Source organism: Triticum urartu, chromosome 3 (genome assembly GCF_003073215.2).
Source record: "Triticum urartu cultivar G1812 chromosome 3, Tu2.1, whole genome shotgun sequence".
Taxonomy (NCBI): Eukaryota; Viridiplantae; Streptophyta; class Magnoliopsida; order Poales; family Poaceae; genus Triticum; species Triticum urartu.
In genome coordinates, this window is record NC_053024.1 from 482740514 (window position 1) to 482761903 (window position 21390).

The following is a 21390-nucleotide window of genomic DNA, read 5'->3' on the forward strand; positions in this document are numbered from 1 at the left end:
GAGGATCAAGTCCAAGCTCGGCAGAATACTTCGGGACACTAAAAGCGGCGTGCTCAGTCCTCGAGACTCAGGTTGGGTGCGGCCAACCAACCTGAGGATCAAAATCTCCTCGGAAACTATATTGCACATACAATTTTCTGCATTGGACAAGCAATGCAGTAGCCCCCGAGACACTGGTCGGGTGGCAACACCAGATCAAGGGATCGATGTGCCCCTTTAATATTTGTAAATAATAAGCCCGAAGCCCAGCAGCCCCCGAGCCTTAATGCGGGCACGGGTGGCCGAATTAAGGATCAATATCCATAGTAAAATCACAAATTATGTGTAATGACTCTATGTATCCAAGTACTTTACGTCATTAATGCTCGCATCCGCATTGTACAAAACTTTGTTGACCGACCATCGGCTTTCACCTCCTCGGCCAGTAGCCGAGGAGTGTTTGTCCTACTTTATAAAGCCTTTATGAGGGCAAAGATTTACAACAAACAAGGCAATCTGGCCATACGGTTTTATAAACAAAGGTACGCAGAGAGTTATATTACTATTTAACAGAAGAAATGTCTTCCAAAGAAAATAGTCCCGCTATCGGTTCCTTTCTTTGGGTTGTCATGCTAAGCATGATCATTAAACCTCAGCTCTAATGTAAGAGCAAAATATTGAGGATTTAGTTTGGGAGGCCAGTTAATAGCCCCCGGTAGTGTTTGGCAACAGTCAGGGTCAAGTCGTAAACACTTCGGCCAATGTTATGAACGGCCCATCATTTAACATAGTCATCGGTTCGCTGACCAGTTTACGCTTATTGTGAAAGTCAGTTTTCGGCTTTCTCCACTGAGGTGCTTAACCATGTGAGCTGGAAGCACAATCGCAGTGGTTCTCCCTTTGCACGCCTAGCCAAAAAAAATGGAACGTAGGAAGCAAGTGCAGGAAGCAAGTGCAGAGCCGGGCACAACCCAACTATGACCGAAGACACAATTGAAACCGATGCATATTATAGCAATATCTGAGAATGTTTTGCCGAATCCCTAAAGGTGTCCGGTGTTGCACTGCGAGGACTATGCTGGAAAAAGCACAAATAGTTTAAAGTGCCAAAAAGCTTGGGAAACAAGAACGTCAGTAAAAACATGACGTCCGAACAATATCAAGTGTTCGGTGCCAATCCGAAAGTTGGTCTTAGAAAAAAGAAGTGCTTCTGTCGTGCTTTAACATGATACATCCTATCTCAAGATTTCGAGCGGGTCAGCCTACGGCTTCAACCTCCTATCCCGAGGGAGGAGTACTTCTCATCAAGCCAGTTTAGCAAACTAAACTCTAGCGGCTTTGAGAGAGAAAGTAGGCTCCCCAGCTAGTGACCGCACACTCGTGTCGAAAAAAGAGTGATAATAATATAAAACTTTGCAACGCTAAGAAGAAGAACTTATTATAAAACGGCTCAAATAAACTTAAGAGCCCAAGTGACTTGGGTGACAAATGATTGCATGTACCGAATACTTATATCATATATGTGTTCAACCCTATGTTCAACCGAACTTTAAACGCGTCTTAACCGACCATCAGCTTCTCCCTCTTCAGTCAAGGACCGAAAAGTGTTATGTACTCCATCGGTCGAGAATATCAACGGTGTTTCCAATAACCAGGCAATCAAGCCATAAGGCTGTAACAGACAAAGCGCGCTCAGGGAACTTATGCTATATTACTGTGAAGTGTAAGAAGCATCTTCGAAGAAAATAGTACCCCCACCGATACCTTTCTTCGGTGCTCATTGTTATTATGAGACTTGTGCAATAGATTTTTTGTACTCATGAGTTCCGTTGTGTGCCGACCATCATTGAAAACTATAAGAGCGCTAGCTTTCGGCTTCACCCAGTCTGAGGTCCGGCTCGGCTGACCCGATCGTGACAATCGCAGAGGTGCTCCCTTTACTCCCTAGCCGAACAATCGGGAACGTAGGGGTAAACACAGGAGCGAGGCAACCCAGCTTGCAAATCACTTAAGTCAATATGGTGCATATTGTGGCGTAATACATGAACAAGGAACGAAGCCGTACAAGTATAATCATATGCAACAGGAAAAAGCTTCATAAAGGAAGCCCCCAAGTAAACGGGGTATTTGAATTTATGCGTCACAAAAAAAGTTTGGATAAGGAAATTTTTTACAAGCAACTTTTTTCCAAAAAAGTATAATGCTTGGTCGAACCGAGCACAAGTTAGAAATTAAAGCTTTGAGCATGAAAGCGACTTAGCTGGTTAATGTGTTCGGTATTGATGACGCGGTCCGAGCTTGATGCGGGGCAAGGTTCCATCCCCCAAGCCGGTCCCGAGTTGGCGGAGCGGAGAGCTCGACACGCCGAAGTGGTGACATAGCACGGTCAATGCAGACCGGCAGAGTGACGCCGAAGTCCCCGGATCATTTTCCTGTGCACAAAAAATAGTGCAAACCGAGATAATAGTAATAATGATAATTAAAAAAAATGTTGCATAATAAATAATTTATGCAAAGTGAGGAATAGAAGAAATATGGCCTGGCGCCGAAGTCAATGTCGATGCAGGGCGTCGGCGTGATGTAGTAGAGGCGTGGCAAAGCCTGAATTCACAGGTCGGTCCGAGCTCCGGATGCGACGTTCGCCGGACTATGTACGGAAACTGATCGAACCACCACGCGACCGTCGTTAGTGCGGTCACCATTTGATAGACCTGTGTACATATCATGGACAAACCAGAGTAATAATTCCTTGGGAAAAATGAACCCAAACAAGCAAAAAATACTGGGATTAATAGCACCTGGTTTATTTGTTGTAGCAATCGAAGGAAGGTGATTCCCAAAATTGGGACTCGCTCCGCACACCCATTGCCTGATGGGCGATAAAACGATGGCATGGCAATGCTGGTAAAGGTTGACTCGCCGAGGCAAAGCCCTCGGCCCAGCTAACGTGACGGAGCTGGTCGGCTAGTGACGCCGAAGCGTCCGGAGTAGGTTGATGAAGAGATGGCGAAGCCCTCGGTATAGCCGAGATGTCGAAGCCTCGACGTCAGCCGATGAGTCGAAGTAGGTCGGCGTGATGGACACTAGCTTGAAGAAGCAATAGTGCGGCCCTGTTGATGCAGGTCGTGACGTGGTCGATGCCGGCTTGATGAAGCAACCATGCGGCGATGCCGGTATGCCCGCTCCGTGTAATCTATGGGGCGGCGATGTTGATGATGATTTATCCTTTGCGATGCCGGACTCTTGTTCGGCTTGCCGAGATGATGATCCGAAGAAGTTGAGCTCGGCTAAAGTGACGACGTGTCTAGCGCAGGTCGGCAGCCGTGGAGTAATATTGCCGGACTGGTTTGACACCAGCATGATGTTGAAGATCATGTTCAAAAGATCTTAAAGTTAGTGGGATGTGTTCGAGAACAAAACACAATACCCCATACAAAACTTCCTTCAAAAGGGATGTCGAAATCCCGTTCATAAAAAAGATGAACTCGGGTCGGATTCATTTTCGCGCAGAAAACAGATCCGAAAAGTGATGCACTAATCGGAAGGTTCTCGGAGTTTGGACGGTCGGATCGAGCTGAAATTTTGAGAGGTGGTAGATATAGGAATTCCGCAGCCGATCAACGGTTGGATGTTCCAAAGGACGTCCGAGGTAGAAGCTGGACACCACACCCTAAACTCATCCAAATTCCCATCCAGATTTGACAGGGCTCCGGTATATCGTGGATTGCCAGAGATTCCTCCATCGGAACTCGACGAAATTTTCCAGGGTTGTTATAGACTCAATTCCGCACAATTCCACCAAGGCGATCGTCAAAGCGATACTCGAGGAGGTGGTGGCGGCAGATACGAGTTCGCTGTCCAAAAAAAACAGCACGGTCGCTTGAGGGCAATGTTGACGTTGAGCCCCCGAGCTCCATAGATAATTCCTCCGTGATCTTGATAGAGATCGGAGTTGATGTTTGATGAAGGCCCTCGTCCGAACATGGTGATCCGAACACGGGGCACAATTCTTGGTCGAACCAAGGTGACCAGTCGAACTGGTGACGAGGATGCCGAAGTCGCAGTTGATCTGCAAGCGAGCCATCGATTCTTTTGTCGATCACACAGCGGAACTCTCAATGAAAGCACCAATGTCGGTGTCAAAACCGGCGGATCTCGGGTAGGGGGTCCCGAACTGTGCGTCTAGGCCGGATGGTAATAGGAGGCAAGGAACACGATGTTTTATCCAGGTTCGGGCCCTCTTGATGGAGGTAAAACCCTATGTCCTACTTGATTAATATTGATGATATGGGTAGTACAAGAGTAGATCTACCACGAGATCAAGGAGGCTAAACCCTAGAAGCTAGCCTATGGTATGATTGTTGTATATGGAGTTGTGTATTCTATCGACTAGCCTGGTCCTGGTTTATATAATGCACCAGAGGCCTAGGTTAACAAGAGTCCTAGTCGAATACGCCGGTGGGGAGAAGTCCTTGTCTTGATCGCCAAGTCTTGTGGAATCTTCCTTGTATGCGGCAGTTGTCCGAACTGGCCCATGAGTATACGGCCACGGGGGTCCTCGGCCCAATCTATCAGATCGGGAGATGACATGTTGAGTACCCCCTAGTCCAGGACACCGTCACCTGCATCCGGCATGGCCACTGTTAATCCACAAGTGGCGCAGTCGGGACCGACACGTCCTCACCCCGCTGTCCCCGCCTAGTTATCCGTGGAGCAAGTAGCAACCATATCCTTTTTGGTCTGCCGCACCGCTTGCCCTTCGCCATTAAAGGAAAGGGTCCACACCATGCGGGCATGTCCCGCATAGCTGCCTATAAAAGCCCCCTTTCCGCTAGCCGTATCGCTCACTTCTCATTCAGCCATGTCCCTGCAGAGAAGCCTAGCTAGTAACACTCCAGTCATGGCTAGCACCCTCAAAACTACTAAGTTCCACAGCCGCACAAGCGCCGTCAACCATCCTGGTTTCCCACCCCTTCTTGCTGAGATGCTCACCCAAGCCTTTGGCTATGATGCTAGCCCCGACTACCTGGTGTTCCAGTCAACCCTCATTCCTCACCTTCATCGCTATGATGCAAGGGTGCACATCAGCCCTGGTCCCGTAGTAGATGGCCAGCCGTTGGTTTTTCAGGGTAGAGCCATGCCTACCACCGATTTGGCCATCCAGGCCGCTGCTGTGGAGGCAATCCTATACCTCCGAACCAAGTTCCCGCAAGTGGAAGATCAAAGGGAGTTCTGTTTCTTCCCCATTGTTACAGCGACAGGAATTCAACCATCCCCCTCTATCCAAGGGAATGACCCCGCAATCGCTCGCCTGGTGCAGTATATCACTGCCCAGGGAATGATGATTTCGAGGATGCTTGCCGAATTCAGAACCTTGGACAACGATGTGGTGCGAGTTGTCAAGGAAGCTTACCGTGAGGCTCGTAAGTTCGCATCTCAAGTGGCTCACCCAACGCTATCCGAGCCAGTGCTACCCTCTCAGCCGGTGTTGTGGCCTCGGCCAAACATCATCACTCTCGACAAGACTCTTTTCTGGATCCACCAACATCATATGCTTGGATCAGTTTCAGCCACACCCCTGGTAGCCGAACCCCAACCCATAGTGATCTCGGATGATGAAGATGGAGATTGGCTCAGTCTTCATCCTCCCGGAGAGCCCCAGCAAAGCAAGCCCTCAGCTTGATCTTAGCCGCGCAACCAGTTGTTTCTGCTAGTAGGTCAGTCTGTCAGTTCATTCCCGATATGAGGATAGAACTCTGTATCCCGAAGTGAGTAGTTTCGTTTAGTGCGTAGAGCGCTCGTGCTTGGTTGTATGCTTGCATTGTTGTAACTCGTATGGTGTGTTTATGCTTGCTTTCTTGCTTTTGGATTGTTGTCTCTCTGTTAAACAGAGATGTTTGACAGGGTTGGCAATGTGAGTTAACAAGATTTTAATCAGTAGAGCACATACACTAAACACAACATTTACTCATCCCGAGTCTTTTAATAAAATGTGCGCTGGTTTAGGTATATATATGCCAGGATTATATATATACCCACTAGCATTAAAACACTTTAGAATGAGTTGTCTGCTGTGTTTTTGGTTACATGATTTTATCGCTGTCTGTTTGTTAGTGTAGATTACTGCATAACACACGCATACCCGGTTCACCCACGAGTACCTTTGGGCAGTACTCGGGGGGATGCAAAGTCACATATCCCTATCTATCTGTGCATACCCCGTGTGTCGGATTTTCAAATCCAGAACCCCGCAGAGGCATTTCCGCCTGGAAATTCCTCGTCTCTAATTCTTTCTTCCGGTTTCATTTCTGGGGGAAACACTACCCACCTTATTTCATTCGAACCAGTACAACTACCCTGATTTCAACTCCGATTCTACCTCGACACCTACATTTCATGGAGCTATCCGCATAATTTTTCCATACTCCGTGTGATTCTTGAGCTGGCGCAACCACCTCACATGCATCTGGACCCCACCACCACCACCGCAGCACGCGATCACTCTGCCGGCGCAAAGCGATGGAGAATCAATCGTGGCGGAGGACCACCCAGTGCGCCATCTTCTCCCGCGTCTTGAGCCACCCCACCCAGCCGCGCATTGTTCCGAGCTGATCAGCGTGCCCAGCAGCGCTGCAAGGAGGAGTGACGAGCCGATCAGCGTGCCCAGCAGCGCTGCAAGGAACAACCGCAGCGCCACCAGGAACACCTCCTCGCTGAAGGAGCTCGGCTCGATCTCGCCCAAACCAAAGAGGTAGTAGAGCGGCATTGTGTTTGTGCGTTGGAGGAGAGCCGCGCTGCCATTTTTATAGTCCAACCCCGGTGTACGGTGAGCGAGGTCTAGGAGAACCGCTCGTCGCTTGATCACCAACGTCCAGGAGGCAAATCCGTGAGCAGTGCCGACAAGGTGCTGGCCCACGAAGTGAGTGCTCGCTGCATTGGCGCCGTGCACGCCGCGCACTACGACACTAGGGTCCTCATCGCCCTAGAAGCTAGATGCGTGCTGCGCTACGTCGCACGCGGAGCAGCGACGAAGAAGAAGCAGCAAGCTGGAGGTAGAAGAAGGAGGTTGCCAGTGGGCCCTGGGCCCACGTGTCAGTAGGTGAAACCACTGTTCATTGGGTGCACCTAGCATTTTTCGGGAGTCTGATCTCCAGTGCCCCTAGCCGTGGAGGTAACCCTGTTTTGCTCATATATCCCTTCCCGGGTGTACCAATTATCGGTGCCCTATCTTGCTTGAATTTAACCAAAGGGTTAAAATTAACCCAGAGGTTATTTTTTTATTTGTGCTGTAACCCTAGCAATCTCAAGGACGAGATTCTTTTTAAGGGGGGAAGAGTTGTAACAACCCCAAAATTGGGTTATCAATTTTTGTGCTGTTATTCTCCCCTAGCACTAATTTTCAAAATTTTCTCCTGAGTTTGCTGGATGACTTTGAGAAATTTTGTCATTTTCAATCTTACAAAACCTTGCTCATGTCTTTTTCGGTGGGCAAGACCTCATTTGCATCATCCCAAACCCTCTCAAACCCTAATTCCAAAATTTTGGAATTTGAATGTGCCCTTTGTGATTACAAAGGAGCTATCATTTCCTTTGATCTGTTGATCCTCCCAATTGTTCCCAGAGATCCTCCTAACTTTCTAAACCTTGGATATGCAAAAATATTGCTAAGTCCAATGCAATATTTTTGAATTATGATTCCTTTTCTTGCCTTTTTGAGGAATAAAATCCAAAGGCATAGCTAGCCATCTCCTAAATTCATGAGAATTGGTGGAGTTGATACTTATGCCTAATCCAAGCTCTGACAAGTATATTGGCCATAATTAAATAAGGAAAATTGCCTTTTCCTATTTAATGCCAATATTGCATTTCTGCCATTTTCCAAAGGAACTACTATTTTTATAGCAGGGAAAATTCCCACATAAATTTTGGAGCTTGTCCTTGCTATATATTAACTAGTTACATCCTAATCTCATGTTCCTCAGTTCAAAAATTTGGCACATGATCCAATGTAAGTTTCTGCCTTCTCTTAAATTTTGCAAAGGAAGTGCTTTATTCCTAACTCCAATTGAGCTACAATTTGGCTGGGTGATTAACTATTACAAATCACCTCTGGATACCAAAAATAAGCTCAATCCATCTATCCAATATTCCTTGGCAATTTTTCAAGTTTCTGTTCAGATTTGCTTGTCTGTGAAGGGAGTACCCTCATGGATGATCAAAATGAGCTGAAAATTTTCCATCAGTCTCTAATGATCATATTATCACACTCCTCCAAGATTCATCTCATTCCATTGAACTATGTGAGCACAGGAACAATTCTTTGTTTTTGTCCACATTTTGAGTTTGTGAAGCAAGTGTATTTTATATTGCTCCATTATGGCTGATAATTTTCCCAGGCCTTATCCTACCTATATAACCTATCTCCACAAGATTTGGGATCATTTCTTCTGGCCAATTGTCCTGAGGATTTTTCTGAAGTTTTTGGACAGAAATGATAGCTGTGAAGGAAGTACCATTTTGGTGAGTCCATTTGGTATGAACTTTTTACAGCATCATGGTATGTTCAAATCATCAGGCTTTGCCAAGATTTAGCCTAATCCATCACTCCTATTGTGTGCTTCATCATGATTCAGTTTCTGGGTCAGTTTTGGTGGTTGTACAACAACTATGGTAAATAGTTGTCCATTTTACGTCAAAACTCCCAAGACTGTAGTCCTTTCTACCCTAAGCCTCCCAGACATCAAGTTTACCTTTTACCCTCTCTGGTTTACTCTCTAGAGTGTGGTAAAGTTTGTAGCAGTAAACTTGTGGAGCTTGATTTACTCAGCTCACTTTGTCTCTACCCCTCTCTTTACCATGGTAATACTCCACGCTGGAAGGACTACACGGTAGACATGATCTTACCTCAGTAAATAACCCAGAGAGCGCCATGCCAGTGGTGACTATGAGGGCAGCCAGCCAAAACGGTGGTCTAGCCACTGTTCTCGCCGGCAGCGCTGCTCCGGCCGTCTCTGACCTCGCCATTAATGCCCAACAGCTCCCCCTCGACGTCGTCTTCCCTCTGGACCTCTGCCCCCTTCGTTTTCTTCTCCGGCGAGCCGTGCCAACGCTCGAGCAGTGCGTGCCCGTGATCTCGTCCTCTTCCTCGCCGGTGTCCGCTTCCTCCTCTTGTCCTCGAGTCTTGCTCGACTCCGCGAGCCTCTGCTGCTCGTCCATTTCCCCCTCGTCGCCTTCCCGCCGCTCCTCGCAAGCTTTGGCTGCGCCTGCCGACGCTGCGCCCCATGCCGGCGGACGGACACATCGCCTGCCGCGTGCTGATACATCTCCGTCGTATCTACTTTTCCAAACACTTTTGCCCATGTTTTGGACTCTAACTTGTATGATCTAAATGGAACTAACCCGGACTGACGCTGTTTTCAGTAGAATTACCATGATGTTGTTTTATTGCAGAAAACAAATATTCTCGGAATGACCTGAAACTCGACGGGAGGTCCTAGAAAAAATAATAAAAAATCCTCGCCAAATATGAAGACCAGGAGGCCCACACCCTTCTCACGAGGGGCACGCCCCCCTAGGGCGCGCCCCTACCTCGTGGGCCCCCTGTTGACCCTCCGACACCAACTCCTACTCTATATATTTGCTTTCGGAGAGAAAAAATTAGAGAGAAGAAATCATCGCATTTTACGTTACGGAGCCGCCGCCAAGCCCTAAAACCTCTCGGGAGGGCTGATCTGGAGTCCATTCGGGGCTCCGGAGAGGGGGATTCGTCGCCGTCGACATCATCAACCATCCTCCATCACCAATTTCGTGATGCTCACCGCCACGCGTGAATAATTCCATCGTAGGCTTGCTGGATGGTGATGGGTTGGATGAGATTTATCATGTAATCGAGTTAGTTTTGTTAGGGTTTGATCCCTAGTATCCATTATGTTCTGAGATTGATGTTGCTATGACTTTGCTATGCTTAATGCTTGTCACTAGGGCCCGAGTGCCATGATTTCATATCTGAACCTATTATGTTTTCATCAATATATGAGTGTTCTTGATCCTATCTTGCAAGTCTATAGTCACCTACTATGTGCTATGATCCGGCAACCCCGAAGTGACAATAATCGGGACCACTCCCGGTGATGACCATAGTTTGAGGAGTTCATGTATTCACTATGTGCTAATGCTTTGTTCCGGTTCTCTATTAAAAGGAGGCCTTAATATCCCTTAGTTTCCAATAGGACCTCGCTGCCACGGGAGGGTAGGACAAAAGATGTCATGCAAGTTCTTTTCCATAAGCACGTATGACTATATACGGAATACATGCCTACATTACATTGATGAATTGGAGCTAGTTCTGTGTCACCCTATGTTATGACTGTTACATGATGAACCGCATCCAGCATAATTATCCATCACTGATCCGGTGCCTACGAGTTTTCCATATACTGGTTTACGCTTATTTACTTTTCCGTTGCTACTGTTACAATCACTACAAAATACCAAAAACATTACTTTTGCTGTCTTTACTTTTGTTGCCGCTACCACCACTATCATATTACTTTGCTACTAAACACTTTGCTGTAGATACTAAGTTTCCAGGTGTGGTTGAATTGACAACTCAGCTGCTAATACTTGAGAATATTCTTTGGCTCCCCTTGTGTCGAATCAATAAATTTGGGTTGAATACTCTACCCTCGAAAGCTGTTGCGATCCCCTATACTTGTGGGTTATCAAGACAAATTTCTGGCGCCGTTGCCGGGGAGCATAGCTCTATTCTTTGAGTCACGTGGGATTTATATCTGCTTATCACTATGAAGAACTTGAGAGATCCAAAAACCAAGATCTATCCCTCAACTACGAGGGGAGGTAAGGAACTGCCATCTAGCTCTGCACTTGATTCACCTTCTGTTATGAGTAAGTTTGCGACACCTACACCTGCTTCTGCTATTCGTTCTGATATGTCGCATGTTATTGATGATGCCACTTCTGCTATGCATGATACTTATGATGAAACTGCTTCTATGCCTGATACTATCGTGCCCCTTAGTGAATTTCTTGATAAACAAATTGCTAGGGCTAGAGAAAAAGAAATTATTGAATCTGAATACAATGATGAGAGTGATGATGAAAATATGCCTGTTATTCCTGAGGGTTATCTTTTTGATATGGAATCTTCTGCTGCTATTTCTGCTTGCAAAGATAGATATGAGCTTAAGAGGTTATTAATTAAATGGAACAAAGAATCACTTAGAGATAGAATGAGACCTGACCCTGCTTTTGCTACTTCACCTATTTGTGTTCCTGATAAAGACTATGAATTCTCTGTTGATCCTGATATAATTACTTTGGTTGAATCTGATCCGTTTTATGGCTATGAATCTGAAACTGTTGTGGCACATCTTACTAAGTTAAATGATATAGCTGCCCTGTTCACTAATGATGAGAGATCGCGTTACTTTTATATACTCAAAATATTTTCATTCTCATTAAAGGGTGATGCTAAGATATGGTTTAATTCTCTTGATCCTGGTTGTGTGCGTAGTCCCCAGGATATGATTTATTACTTCTCTGCTAAATATTTCCCTGCTCATAAGAAACAAGCTGCTTTGAGGGAAATATACAATTTTGTGGAAATTAAAGAAGAGAGTCTCCCACAAGCTTGGGGGAGGCTTCTCAAGCTACTTAATGCTTTGCCTGATCATCCTCTTAAGAAACCTGAAATACTTGATATCTTTTATAATGGACTAACCGATGCTTCCAGAGATTACCTGGATAGTTGTGCTGGTTCTCTTCTCAAGGAAAGAACATCGGATGAAGCTGAAATTCTATTGAATAATATGTTCACAAATGAAAATAATTGGGCACCTCCTGAGCCAGCTCCTGCTCCAATTACTGAGCCTATCCCTAAACCAACTCCGAAGAAGAGAGGTATTTTATTTCTAAGTCCCCAAGATATGTAAGAGGCAAAGAAATCTATGAAAGAAAAAGGTATTAAAGCTGAAGACGTTAAGAATTTACCTCCTATTGAAGAAATACATGGTCTTAATTCACCGCCTATTGAAGAAACATATGATCTCAATTATTTATTCACTGAAGAACCTCCTGATCCCGATATCCCGACACAGGTAGTAAACATAAATTCTCTCTATAGATATGATAAAGCTGAAGTCCCTCCTACTAAAATTGCTAGTCAATGCTTGGATGAGTTTGATAACTTTACGTATAAGCAAGATGACTTCAATGCTTATTTTGGTAGACAATTAAAAGAAAATGCTTATATGATTAGACGTTTGGGTGATTATATGGCTGATATTAAAGGTGAACTTAAACTTGTTAGCAAACATGCTTCTATGGTTACCACCCAAGTAGAACAAGTACTTAAGGCTCAAAAAGAAGTGCTTAATGAATTGAATAGTAAGAAAAATGATTATGCTGTTAAAGTGGCTACTAGAACTGGTAGAATGACTCAGGAACCTTTGTATCCTGAAGGCCACCCTAAGAGAATCGAGCAAGATTCTCAAAGAAATAATATTGATGTTCCTAGTTCTTTTAAAAAGAAGAAGAAGAAAAATGATAGAACTGTGCAAACTTCTAGTGAACCTATTTCTGAACCACCTGATAATCCAAATGATATATCTATGTCTGATGCTGAAACACAATCTGGTAATGAACATGAACCTAGTAAAAATATTAATGATGATGTTCCTGACGATGCTCAACCTAGTAATGACGATGATGTAGAAATTGAATCTGCTGTTGATCTTGATAACCCACAATCAAAGAATCAACGTTATGATAAAAGAGACTTTGTTGCTAGGAAACATGGTAAAGAAAGGGAACCTTGGGTTCAGAAACCCATGCCTTTTCCTCCAAAACCATCCAAGAAAAAGGATGATGAGGATTTTGAGCGCTTTGCTGAAATGATTAGGCCTATCTTTTTACATATGAGATTAACTGATGTGCTCAAAACAAATCCTTATGCTAAATATATGAAAGATATCATTACTAATAAAAGAAAGATACCGAAAGCTGAAATTTCCACCATGCTTGCTAATTATACTTTTAAGGGTGGAATACCAAAGAAACTTGGAGACCCCGGAGTACCTACTATACCTTGCTCCATTAAAAGAAACTATGTTAAAACTGCTTTATGTGATCTTGGAGCCGGTGTTAGTGTTATGCCTCTCTCTTTATATCGTAGACTTGACTTGAATAAGTTGACACCTACTGAAATATCTTTGCAAATGGCTGATAAATCAACTGCTATACCTGTCGGTATTTGTGAGGATGTGCCCGTGTGGTTGCAAACGTTACTATTTTAACAGACTTTGTTATTCTTGATATTCCCGAGGATGATAGTATGTCTATTATTCTTGGAAGACCTTTTCTTAATACTGCAGGGGTTGTTATTGATTGCAACAAAGGCAATGCCACTTTTCATGTTAATGGTAATGAGCATACGGTACACTTTCCAGGGAAACAACCTCAAGTTCATAGTATCAATTCTATTGGAAAAATTCCATCGATTATAATTGGAGGTTTTGAATTTCCTCTTCCTACTGTCAAAAAGAAATATGATATTCTTATTATTGGGGATGTGTATATCCCCGTTGAGGTAACTTAGTGTTATTCGAAATTTCTCCGGTTTCATGATTATCGGAATGAGTTTGTTAACAAGACTTGATCAACCTTGTTAGTGGATTCTTTTTGATGAGCATGAGATGGATGAAACTAGAAGCACAACCTTCTGTACCCTCTCTATACTTTCTGTTATTTATATTAAATAAAGTAAAAATAGTATTTTTCTGTCTATTTCCTCACTTATCCGTGCAATATAAAAATATCCCGAAAATAAAAGTCCTCAGAATGCCATGCCAATTTAATATGATTTTTTTGGGAATATTTGAGGATTTACTGTGCAAAAATTACCGCGGGAGGAGCTGCCACCTGGCGACGAGGGTGGTAGGCGCGCCCCCCCTATAGGGCGCGCCCCCCTGCCTCATGGGCCCACGGTGGCCCTCCTCCACTTATCCCAGCACCCATCTTCTTCTTCTGTCTCACACAAACTCGAAAAACCAACTCAAGCACGAGGTCCAGCCACTTTTGCTATGATTTTCGATCTCCTTGCTCAAAGCACCTCTCGCAAAACTGCTTGGGGAGATTGTTCCTTGGTATGTAACTCCTCCATTGGTCCAATTAGTTTTTGTTCTAGTGCTTTATTCTTTGCAAATTTGTGCTACAAAGGTGACCATGTTCTTGAGCTTGCATGTCAAATTTATATGGTTCCAAGTAGTTCTAATGCTTGATATAGGCTCTAGGCACTTATAGGAGTAGTTACTATCGGTTTTATTGAGTTTGGTTTACTTTTATTTTTGAAGTTACTAAAAATTTCAAATTGTTTCAGAAAAATGATGAGTATATTATTGAGGGGCTCATCAAGCCAAAGCTCAAAGGAAAAGGCACCTAAGCCTAAGTATAATTTGCCACGCACCGCGGAGATTCGGGCGTGTGAATGGCCTTCTGAAGATTTCTTGAGAGCAGCCGGTATCTATGAAGATTTTCATGAATTGGCTCACAATGCAGGCCTCACCGCTTTCCTCCACGACCAATGCGATCAGTATCTCTTACTCACAAATACCTTTGTGCAAAACTTTTATTTTCATCCTAGGAACTCACCACCTATGGTGGAATTTCATTTATATGATGAGCCTAAGGAGATGTCACTTTTTGATTTCTGTCAGATTTGTTTAGTCCCTTTTGAGGGCAAGACAGAAGAACCACATCATGATGATGTGGCTAGGTTTATTGATAATATCACGGTAGGAGAAACCAGGAAGGTTTCCGATGCACGAATCACTAGCATACATTTTCCTGTTTTGCATTACTTTGCATTATTTGCTAGTCGTTGTTTAATTGGACGCAGAAATTCTGGAAACCTTAGTATCCCTGATTTAATTATTCTACTCCAAGGTTTATATAGTGATAACACTTTTAGTTTGGGCGGTATTATTGCTAGATGGTTAAATATGAACCGTACTAAGGGCCCCATCTTTGGAGGAATTTATGCCACACGCCTAGCAGCACATTTTAACATACCTATTAGGCATGCCGAGAAGGAAGAAAAAGTGCTACCCCGTGTTTATCTAGATCATAAAAGTATGGTGGCACATGATTTTATTGTTAAAAATAGGGCAGGGGAGCTTAGATATCAATTGTTCTTTAATAAACATCATCCTGAGACTATTACCTTGCCTGCTCCTTCTTTGTTTGATTTGACTGCAGGCACGTACCTTGTTCCGTTGGCAGCTATTCACGCCTAGCGGAACCCTGCACCAGCTGAGGAACCAGAGCCGGAATCACAATTTGATCCTTCACGACAGTCTAACTATTAGTGGGATCCGGAGATGATTGCCAGCCAGTGGCAATCGGAGCCTTCTTCTTCTCATCACAGTACGACCCCAACAACTATTATTATGGATATCCGCCAGGCCAGCCGTGGCCATAGACCAACTTAGGCCAAAAGCCTAAGCTTGTGGGAGTACGTATTTCTCACCGACATTACATTTATGTTCACACACACTCATTGCTAGATGTCGGTGCTCATACTTTTTCATTGTATCATCCATACTAGTTTATTTTCTTTTTCCTGCTTTCTTCTCGTGTGTTTAGTAAACCTTAAGAAAAATCAAAAAAATAAAAAAATTAGTAGTTTATTTTTCTGCTGTAGTAGTAATAACTAAAAAGAAAACCCAAAAATATTTCCCGTTCTTCTTTTGCTTGTTGGGAGCTCTCCCATGTAAATAGTTTTATTTCTTTTCTTTTATTTGGGGGTCAGTAGGAGAAGACCATAATTAAATTGTTGAAGTGGCTCTTTTATGCATTATTGTTGATTTAACCAAGAGCCCATATTGCTTTGTCTTCTCCTGTTTATTGAATGCTCGCAGATTCCAGCTTAGTCCAATGCACGTGCACTCTTATTATTATTCATACCGTTCGGTCATGCAAGTGAAAGGCGATTATGATGATATATGATGGACTGACTGAGATGAGAAAAGCTGGTATGAACTCGACCTCTTTTGTTTTTGTAAATATGATGAGTCCCGCGTTCTTGATTCGACTTATTATGAATAAACATGTTTGCAATGACAATTAGAGATCATAGTTGCTTGTGCCATGCTTGATTAGCTATGAGTTATAATGATTTACCTTGTATGCCAACATGCTATTGAGATGATTATGATGTGGTGGTATCCTCCTTTGAATGATTTAAGTGACTTGACTTGGCACATGTTCACGCATGTAGTTGAAACAAAATCAACATAGCCTTCACGATATTTATGTTCATGGTGGATTATATCCTACTCATGCTTGCATCCAATGTTTATTAATTTTAATGCATGTACATGGCTGTTGTCGCTCTCTAGTTGGCCGCTTCCCAGTCTTTTGCTAGCCTTCACTTGTACTAAGCGGAAATACTGCTTGTGCATCCAAAACCCTTAAACCCCAAAGTTATTCCAGATGAGTCCACTATACCTTCCTATATGCGGTATCTACATGCCGTTCCAAGTAAATTTGTATGTGCCAAACTCTAAACCTTCAAATAAACATTCTGTTTTGTATGCTCGAATAGCTCATGTATCAACAAAGGCTGTCCTTATCTTCTGTGTTAGGCGGGTTATTCTCAAGAGGAGTGGACTCCGCTCCTCACTCACGAGAAAATGGCTGGTCACTAGGATGCCCAGTCCCATGCTTTATGCAAACTAAATCAAAATTAATTGCAAAAAAAAAACTCCCCCTGGGACCTGATGTATGTTGGAGGCACTCGTTGTTTCGAGCAAGCCATGGATTGATGCTTGTTGGTGGAGGGGGAGTATAAACTTTACAATTCTCTTAGTTGTTACGTTGACAATGAAAGTATACCGCTCAAAATACAATTTATATCTATTTCAAAACCGAGCTTTGGCACCTCTACAAATCCCTGCTTCCCTCTGCGAAGGGCCTATCCATTTACTTTTATGCTGAGTCATCACCCTCTTATTAAAAAGCACTAGCTGGAGAGCACATCCGTCATTTGCATTCCTCACTATTAATCTATGTTGGGTATGACTATGATTGGATCTCTTTTACCATGAATTACAATGCCTAGTTAGTCCTTGATCTTTAAAGGTGCTCTACATTTATGTTTTGCGGTCTCAGAAAGGGCTAGCGAGATACCATCTTGTTATATCATATTATGATTGTTTTGAGAAAGTGTTGTCATCCGAGATTTATTATTATGACTTGCTAGTTGATTATGCTATTGATACGAGTAATTGTGAGACCTGAGAATTATTGAAAATGTGGTTAGTTATGATCTATGCTGAAAACTTGAATGCTGGCTTGACATAGTTACAACAACAAGAGCAAACAAAGTTTGTAAAAGTTTTTCTTTCTTTCTTTCAGTTTGTCAACTGAATTGCATGAGGACAAGCAAGGGTTTAAGCTTGGGGGAGTTGATACGTCTCCGTCGTATCTACTTTTCCAAACACTTTTGCCCTTGTTTGGACTCTAACTTGTATGATTTAAATGGAACTAACCCGGACTGACGCTGTTTTCTGCAGAATTACCATGATGTTGTTTTATGTGCAGAAAACAAATATTCTCGGAATGACCTGAAACTCCACGGGAGGTCTTAGAAAAAATAATAAAAAATCCTCGCCAAATATGAAGACCAGGGGGCCCACACCCTTCTCACGAGGGTGGGGGGCGCGCCCCCTAGGGCGCGCCCCTACCTCGTGGGCCCCCTGTTGACCCTCTGACGCCAACTCCAACTCTATATATTTGCTTTCGGAGAGAAAAAAATCAGAGAGAAGAAATCATCGCGTTTTACGATACGGAGCCACCGCCAAGCCCTAAAACCTCTCGGGAGGGGTGATCTGGAGTCCGTTCGGGGCTCCGGAGAGGGGGATTCGTCGCCGCCGACATCATCAACCATCCTCCATCACCAATTTCATGATGCTCACCGCTGTGCGTGAGTAATTCCATCGTAGGCTTGCTAGACGGTGATGGGTTGGATGAGATTTATCGTGTAATCGAGTTAGTTTTGTTAGGGTTTGATCCCTAGTATCCATTATGTTCTGAGATTGATGTTGCTATGACTTTGCTATGCTTAATGCTTGTCACTAGGGCCCGAGTGCCATGATTTCATATCTGAACCTATTATGTTTTCATCAATATATGAGTGTTCTTGATCCTATCTTGCAAGTCTATAGTCACCTACTATGTGTTATAATCTAGCAACCCCGAAGTGACAATAATCGGGACCACTCCCGGTGATGACCATAGTTTGAGGAGTTCATGTATTCACTATGTGCTAATGCTTTGTTCCGGTTCTCTATTAAAAGGAGGCCTTAATATCCCTTAGTTTCCAATAGGACCCCGCTACCACGGGAGGGTAGGACAAAAGATGTCATGCAAGTTCTTTTCCATAAGCACGTATGACTATATACGGAATACATGCCTACATTACATTGATGAATTGGAGCTAGTTCTGTGTCACCCTATGTTATGACTGTTACATGATGAACCGCATCCGACATAATTATCCATCACTGATCCGGTGCCTACGAGTTTTCCATATAATGGTTTACGCTTATTTACTTTTCCGTTGCTACTGTTACAATCACTACAAAATACCAAAAACCTTACTTTTGCTGTCTTTACTTTTGTTGCCGCTACCACCACTATCATATTACTTTGCTACTAAACACTTTGCTACAGATACTAAGTTTCCAGGTGTGGTTGAATTGACAACTCAGCTTCTAATACTTGAGAATATTCTTTGGCTCCCCTTGTGTCGAATCAATAAATTTGGGTTGAATACTCTACCCTCGAAAGCTGTTGCGATCCCCTATACATGTGGGTTATCACGTGCCACCTCCTCCCCTCCTTCCCGAGCCCTCCCAGCGGCTATAAATAGAGCCACGAGCTCTCTCGCAGTCCACCATCCCTCCCCAAGCATCTCCCCGAGCCCGAAGCCCCTCTCTGCCCCCCTCCCCATAGCCATGGCTGCCGCCCCGACCTTCTTTGATTCCGGCGATGCCGCTCCCCTCTCGCCGTTCCACCTCCACCACTGCCCTCCCTAGGGTCCGGTGAGCCTCCCCGTTGCCTTGCCCACCCCATTCCCCCACCAGAGCTCCCTGTTCGCCGGAGGCCGAAGCCCTGCTCCGCCGCCCACTTTGCTGCTCCTTCCCTGGTGCCCCTCGACGGCAGCTGACAACACCACGGGATGCGCCTCTCGCTCCTGAACCCGTGCGTAGGTCGGCCGTCGCGAGCGATGGCCGGACGCGCCGGCTATCGCCGTCGAGGCGAGCCCCTCCCTCTGCCCGGTGCACGCGTGAGCAGGAGGTTGAAGACGCCAGGGCCAGGCGGGCCCCTCCTCACGTGGCCCCACCGGTCGGCGAGAGAAGGGCGTGGCCCAGTCTGCCACGTTGGATAAGTGGCGGCGCCCCGCCACGAAGCCGCTTTCCCCACGCGAAAGCGCCTTCCGTGAAAGTACGCTTTCAACCTTAGAAAGCGTATTCTTCCTCTGCTTCGGCCGAGAATACGTTTCCCTTTCTGTAAAACGTATTTTCAGAGAAGACACGTTCTGTTTAAACTACCAGGGACCTGTTTGTAGAAGTATTTTTACAGACTAGTCCCCGAGCTTTAAACGTCCGTATCTTTTTACCCGTAACTCCGAATCAGGTGAATCCAAAGCCCACGTCTTCATTTCGTCGAGCTCTTTCCGTTGGTACCATTTTCATTATGTTTTAACACAGTGAAAATGACCATTTTGCCCTTGACCATAAACAGCCTCCTCCGAGAGAGAACTGTTTTCGGCAAATCTTTCCGCGATCGTTTCCCACTTCTTCCCGGAGTATTTGTCGACCCCCCAGGCAAGCCAACCTCTTATCATGAGCCCTGAACTTGCATGTTGACTTTTCTTGCACCTTGTGCGTGTGTAGTTGCAGTTGTTTCATACCGTTTTCATCTGCAATTATTCCATTATGCTGTCTTGCATGCTTGTGTTTTCATGATATCTTTTGCCATGCTAATTAGAATGTTATTATTAATAATGCCATGTTACTACTCTACTTTACTTACATGTCATCATTATAAAATGATATGAGGATTGTAATGCACCATTGATATGCTATTGTCATGTTCTTTATGTTATAGTTGTGCACTTGAGGAGTTCGATATTTTGCCATGCATTTGTATGCTGCATGCTCATTGTTGCATCCATGTTAAATATGTTCATGATGATGGAGAAGGAAATAAGATGACTTAATAATAACAAACCTCCTCCGTCATCGATGGGATCGAGTCATAGTGCCGCCAAATCGAACTTTTTCAGTGCAACCACATTTGCCTTTGTGGGAAGGCCTTAATGCGAGCTATTGTCGTGACCTCTCGTCGGTGCCTCCAACTAGGGAAGGTTATGGGCGTGCTTACCCTGATCAGGTAGGCAGACATAACCTTGTGTGCTCATTGATGAGATTATGGTACCGAGTCCCCGAGTGGGAGTGTCCCCGAGTGGGAGTGTTTTGACCACGATGGTGGTCGGGGTGTCTTTGGTAGACACGGGGCCACCCAGGACCAGCCGCCGGGAGAGTGTCATGGCAGTAGATCGGTTTCATTGGAATGCCGTTGGTCCACCTGAATGGGATGACGAGGCCATGGGTTCCGTGGTGTGGGTACAGTGTGCTACCTCTGCAGAGTGTATAAAGTCTATCGATAGCAACAGTTCATAGTAGGTCCCACTATCAGGTCTTGGTCGAAATGGAGGATAAACCGAAATAATTAAGTTGGTAAATAAATATGTGATAACAAAAATATGGTGACTTGGACTATGAGATAGTCGTGAGAAGTCACAGTGATGTTTTCGTGGTGATCGCCGAAAGGATCACAATTTGAGGCCAAGTGTTGGTCGTGGTGGTGATCGCCGTAAGGATCACGAGTTACTCTGGTCAAGACCACGATGGTGGTTTGGTGGTGATCGCCGCAGGATCCTCTAGAGTCGACCTGCAGGCATGCAAGCTTGAGTATTCTATAGTCTCACCTAAATAGCTTGGCGGCAACCCGTTGATAAGAGAGTCCGAGGGACTCGGTGTACATGTTTAGGTACATTGCATGAGCAATATATCGTTATTTGCATTTAAAGAACCATGATAGAACGGAAGGTGATTGCATAAAGTTAATATGCTATGTCTGCATTGGATATTATTGGTAGTTTACTTTCAGCATAGTTTCATGATGCCTTTATGCCATGTTATTGCCATGTTAGAAGCATGTTTGGATATGCCATGTTATTGCCATGTTAGCAGATGCTATGATTTTGTTCATGCTTAGTTGATTTTTATCATGCCATGTTTAGTAATTGATATGAGATAGGTTGTT